The sequence below is a fragment of the Nycticebus coucang genome, chromosome 11 (genome assembly GCF_027406575.1).
Source record: "Nycticebus coucang isolate mNycCou1 chromosome 11, mNycCou1.pri, whole genome shotgun sequence".
NCBI classification, from domain to species: domain Eukaryota; kingdom Metazoa; phylum Chordata; class Mammalia; order Primates; family Lorisidae; genus Nycticebus; species Nycticebus coucang.
Genome location: NC_069790.1, coordinates 121,136,608 through 121,142,607, shown reverse-complemented (window position 1 = coordinate 121,142,607; position 6,000 = coordinate 121,136,608). Strand labels below are relative to the sequence as shown.

Here is a 6,000-nt window from a genome sequence, read left to right as displayed (position 1 = left end):
AAGAAACTGCCCACTTCAGTGCCCTAAAGTGCTAGAATTACAGACATGAGCCACAGTGGCCAGTCCACAGTGGACTTTGTATCCTTGATGACCTCACTTATTCTAGGAAGTTTTTGTGTAGATTTATTGGGATTTTGTATGTAGACGGTGGTGTCTCTGCCAATAGGGACATTTTTATTTCTCTCTTGTAATCTTTATGTCTTTTATTTGCTTTTCTCACCTTGTTGCACTGGCTAGAACTTTCAGCAATATGTCAAATAAGAGTGGTGACAGTTCAGGGGTCCTCAAACTTTTTAAACAGGGGGCCAATTCACTGTCCCTCAGACCGTTGGAGGGCCGGACTGTAGTTTAAAAAAAACTATGAACAAATCCCTATGCACACTGCACATGTCTTATTTTGAAGTAAAAAAACAAAATGGAAACAAATACAATTGCACCGCCTCATGTGGCCCACGGGCTGTAGTTTGAGGACCCCTGTGACCTTGCCTTTCCCTAGGTCTAAAGGAAAAGCACGCAGTCTTTCATCTGGCAACCTAAATAACAGAGAGAGAGACACTCTGAAAGAAGACATTTATTCAGTAATTAGCATTGCAATGGGAAACCAGCACCCTAGTGAACCGTGTGCACAGTCAGGGAAGTAAAGAAAGAAGTTTTTGAAGGAAAAATAGGGAGAAATAAATGATAGTTCTGAGAAAATTATCATTGGCTACAAGGATCTATAACAAGGGTGATGTCAGGGCAAGCTTGGATATGCAGTTGCCAACCAGATGTCTTTACAGAAGTATTTTGTGTGTGTGAGATTATCCCGGCCTTTGTGTGAGGCTGTGGGTTTTGAAGTCTTTGTGACAGTTCTTGTTATCAGGCATTCAAACACCAGAGCCTCCTTTCACCGCCCTCCTTGGCTCTATTTGTCAGTGTTTTTAATGCAGACTCCGTTTTGATTCTGACAACTTTCACAGACCATTAAGTTTGATGTCAGCTCAAGGTGTATAGTAGATACTCTTTATCAAGTTGAAGAGGTTCCTCTCTTCAAATTTTCCAAGAGATTTTTAACGATGAATGAGTGTTGAATTACGTCGAATGCTTTTGCTGCATTGATCAACGTGATCATGTGATTTTTTTCTTTAACCTTTTAATATGATAGATTACATCGATTGATTTTTGAATAGTAACGTGGCCTTGCATGACTACAAGGAACATCCCACATATTTTTCTTATTGTTCTTGCCTGTTGTCTACTTTTCCATTTGAAGAAAAGTTCCAAGTAGGTACAAACTTCTTGGTTTAGTTTGTTCATGGCCATCTTCCAATGCCTAAAACAATGCTGAGCATAGGACTTGATACTTGTTTGTTGAATGAATAAATGAACAGGAGAGAAGAGAAAGGAATCCCCAAGATGATCTTGACGGGAGACTCCAGGGTGACAACCATGGGTAGTAGGAGATGTTGATAGTGGAGGAGGCTGGACCTGTGGGGGAGGGCAGAAGTTTTATGGAACTCTCTGTACTTTGTACTCAATTTTGATGTGAACTTAAAACTCCTCTAAAAAGTAAAGTCTGTTTTTAAAAAAGCTGATCATTAACTCTAGGGAAAACAAAAGTCACCCAAGAAAGGAAGAGTGGTCACAGTCTATTATCTGACTCCTCCAGGGCAAATGCAGGTTTGATGGGGCCCAAAGTTTACACAGTTGGGGAAGGGACTGCTTCAGAAAAGAAAAATGCTAATCAGAAATAAATCTGATTTCATCTCAGAGCAATTTCTGGAACATTTGTCCTTTCCCCATGAAAGATTCTAATCTGTGAGAATATTTGGGGGACCACGTGGGAGCCAGGGGTGCTGAAAGTCTTCAGGAACGAGCGCTCAAGAGCTCCAGCTGGTGCAGCAGCCAGCAAGAGAGGTCAAAGGCAGCCCTTTGTTGTTCCCCTAGGCCCAGAATGAAGCCCAGATCCCCTCGAGGACTCCAGAGCCCCTGTCTTAGCCATGACCCTCACCAGCCTTATTCCTTGCTCCACCAGGCCATTGGCCAGTCCACATACTGTCACACCCGTAGCAGCAGCTCAGCCTGCTCCTTGCTGAGCAAGCCCTCTTGTCCTCTTGTTGTGCACCTGTCATGACCCAATGGCCCCTCAAGACCTCGCACCAAAGTTCTGTGTCTTATCATCTGTAAATGTGAACAGTGATGTCCTTCAGGGCGGGTGGGAAACCAAACACCCAGTAGAGGGCTTGACATGTGGTGGGTGAGAAAACACCTTTTCCCTTCTTTCTTCTAGCATTTTTTAAGTTTTAAAAATTATGGCAAACTGGACTTTGTGGCAGGTGCCTGTACTCCCAGCTACTCGGGGGGCTGACACAAGAGCATTGCTCAAGCACAGGAGTTTGAGGTTTCTGTGAGCTGTGACACCACAGCACTCTACCCAGGGCAACAAGAGTGAGACTCTGTGTAAAAAAAAAAAATGTGGCAAAATAACATATAATTGACCATCTGGTGCTCACTTCGGCAGCACATATAATCAAATTGAAGCAATACAGAGAAGATTAACAAGGCCCCTACATAAGGAAGATACAAATTCATAAAACTTTCCATATAATTTTTCTTTTAAAGATAAGAGAAAAAAATGTACCATCACAACCATTTGTAAGCGTATAGACTGGCAATATTAAGTACATTCACATGTTATCCAACCTCCAGCACCATCCACTACAGAACTCCTTCCATCTTCAACACTGAACTCTGTCTTTCTCACACACTAACTTCCCTAGCCCCTTTCCTGGCACCATGTCCCCCACTCACAAACAGCTGTGGTCTCACAGCTCAAAGCAACCTCAAACTCTTGGGTTCAAGCAATCTTCTTATTTCAGCCTCACGTGTAGCTGGGACTACAAGCATCCACCACAATGCCCACCTGGTCTTGAACTCTGGAGCTTAAGCAATCCACCCACCTCAGCCTCCCAGAGTGCTAGGATTACAGGTGTGAGCCACCGCCCCTAGCTCTCCTATCCTACTCTTTGTCTCCTGGAGCATTTAGACTGGCCTCTGCCACTGCACCCAGCCTCTTCTAGCTGGTGTTGTCAGCTCTTTCACCCTCATCTGGTGAGAGATTCTCACTCATCTCTGCCCCCAGTACTGGGGCTCCACGGTGATAGAGGGTGGAAGGGAAAATACAAAATGAGTGAGAGAAATGAGCGGAGAGAGTGTAGGTACCACAGGGGTTCATGGTCAAAGGCACATAGGTTTGTGTCTGTTTTTACAGAGCAGGTAGTCAGAATATATTAAAATCCAAATGATGATGCAGACGGTTTTAGTAAATTTTTACTTATTTTTTTAATGGGTAAAGTATTCTTAATTCAAACGCTACGGAAGAATACACAGTAGAGGTAAATGTCCCTCCCACCTCTGTCCTCCAGCCACCTTACCGGAAGCAACTACTGCAGCCAATGTCTTCTGAATCCTTCTGGAGTCATATACATGTACATGCACGGCACACACATACGTTACACACACGTACACTCACACACACGCTCTCTCGTAAGCCTGCTTTACATACTGTTTGTGTTTGTGTGCCCTGCTCTTTCTCACTTAACACACTTTGAGATCTCTCTAGATCAGCACATAGACAGTGTCTCCATTGTTTGATACCATTCATTGAGTGATGTTTTTACCCTGTCACCTATTCACACCTGTCACAGGAATCATGTCATCTGTCACCTGTTGAACATTTAGGCCATTTCCAAATTCTTGGTATACAAGCAGTGCTTGCAGTGAAAAACTCTGGACACTCACAAATGACTGATTGTCATCCCTGACTCTAGTCTGGGGGAGCCCAGCTAGTTCCCCTCCTTGACCTCTGTTCCAGCCTACCCTGGCTTCCCCGGACTCTCTCTCAGCCCCTGTATGGCCACTGCTCACCTGTTGGAATGTTCCTCTTACTCTGTGCCAGGCAATGGGCTTGGCTCTGGGCTGGCAGTCTCCACTCCTTCCCTCACGGAGTCATGGCCCAGAGAGAGAGACAGATAGGATGAACAAGGGGACAGTTATTTAGAAATAAGATGTTAAGCACTGGGATAGAGACCTGCTGTCCTAACTTCATGCCCCTCCCGGCCACCTGGGGAGCCACAGAGAAGGGCCATGGGCTTAATGCTTGATAACCTTATCCTTGCTCAAGGCTCCCAAGGTGGCTTCCTCACCAGTTGTCAGTACAAGGAAGAAAAGGGGAGTCCACGGAGTGTGGACACAGGGTCACAAGGGGAGAATGGCCCATGTGGCTGCTCTGCCCTTCACCTGAGCCAGGCCTACCTGCCTGGGACCATTTATCCCCCACTGTATCCTGGCCATCCTACTCTCCTCATCTGGAGGCCCTGTGCTAAACCCCACATCAGGACTGGCCACCTTAGCACTCTCCTCACTTTTGAAACTACTGGCCTGTCCCATTAGAAGGGCTCTGTGAGGCATATGCTGCCAAGTTAGCAGCTGGTGATGGAGGGAGGGGAAGGCAGCATTCAGCACGTCCCCCGGCAGGAAGAGGGTGGGTGCTGCCCCTGAATAGACTCTTGTCAGCCAGAAGGGATGCAGCACTAACAGTGATCTCTGGGAGTCAGCATCTGGATCCTGGAAGTCCAGTCAGGCCCCCAAAATCCCATCATTTGGAGGCCTTCCTCATCCCCCCAAGCCACTGAATATTCAAAATATTCACTCCTCCCCTCTTCCCCACGCTTCCCTGCTGAGCCTGCTGTCCTGAGTTCTGCCTCTGGATCTGTCCTTTGGGTTTATAAGGCACTGCATCTCCAGAAGTCACAGGGAAACATTCCTAGGAAGGGCAGCATGGGCTCCTTAGCATGGACTCAGGTGCCTTCATGGAAAGCGGCACAGGCATCAGTTTTGATTCAGAACATTGAGTAAGAAAATTTGATTAAGAAGTCCATAGTAGGGCCTGGTGAGGTGGCTCACACCTGTAATTCTAGCCCTTTGGGAGGCCAAAACAAGAGGATCACTTGAGCCCAGGAGTTTGAAGTTACAGAGGGCGATGATTGCACCACTGTACTTCAGCCTGGGCAACTGAGCAAGACGCTGTCTCCAAAAAAGAAGAAAAAGAAGCCCACAGTGGGTCCTCTGTGTCTGAGCGGTATGAGATGCTCTGAGAAAAGGTCCTGAAAATAGAAACACGGGTGCTGAGGGAGCAGCTGCGGGGTGGGGGATTGCTGAGCATGCCTTCCCAGGGCAGAACGGGAGGGGGGGCCTGTCCTGTTTGATGCCAGTAATTTTAACAGGAGCATAAAAGCCAAATGAATCACTACAGCCAGCCCTGTTGTGGTTGGTGAAAGCAACCCAGATGTCCCTCAACAGATGAATGAATACACAACCTGGTGTGTATACTCACAGTGGAAAACTGTTCCCCTTAAACAGGAAAGAAGCCTGTCACATGCTACAACGTGGATGAACCTAGAGGACACTATGTTAAGTGAAATTAGCCAGTCACAAAAGCACAAATATATATGACTCCACTTACAAGAGGTTAAATTCGAGACAGAAAGTAGAATGGTGATGGGGGGTGGGGGGTGGGGGGGTTGAGGATCTCCTGTTTAGTGGGGACAGAGTTCCAGTTTAGCATGATGGAAAGAGCTCTGGAGGTTGGTTGTATAACAATGTGAAAATACTTTACAATACTGAACTGCATACTTAAAAATGGTTGCAATAATAATTTTTTTTTCCACCTGCATCATCATTGTTCAATATAACTCCAACTCCCGGGCTCAAGGAGTCCTCCTGCTTCAGCCTCCCAAGTAGCTGGGACTGCAGGCGCCACCCCCCCCCCCAAAATGACTGGCTAATTCTTCTATTTTTACTAGAGTCAGAGTTCTCACTCTTGCTCAGGCTGGTCTCAAACTCCTGACCTCCCAGAATGCTAGGATTACAGGCGTGAGCAGTGAGAAATTCTATGTTACGTGCATCTTACTACCATGAAAACTTTTTAACAATAAAACAAAATGACCAAAAAGAGGGATG

General features: G+C 46.1%; 1 non-coding gene across 1 annotated transcript; it reads left to right on the top strand.

Moving 5' to 3' along the window:
* The first annotated feature begins 2,484 nt into the window (after positions 1-2,484).
* Positions 2,485-2,591, top strand: LOC128560544 (U6 spliceosomal RNA). The gene has a single exon (XR_008373040.1). It is a non-coding gene; the product is annotated as a U6 spliceosomal RNA (small nuclear RNA).
* Positions 2,592-6,000: the final 3,409 nt, after the last annotated feature.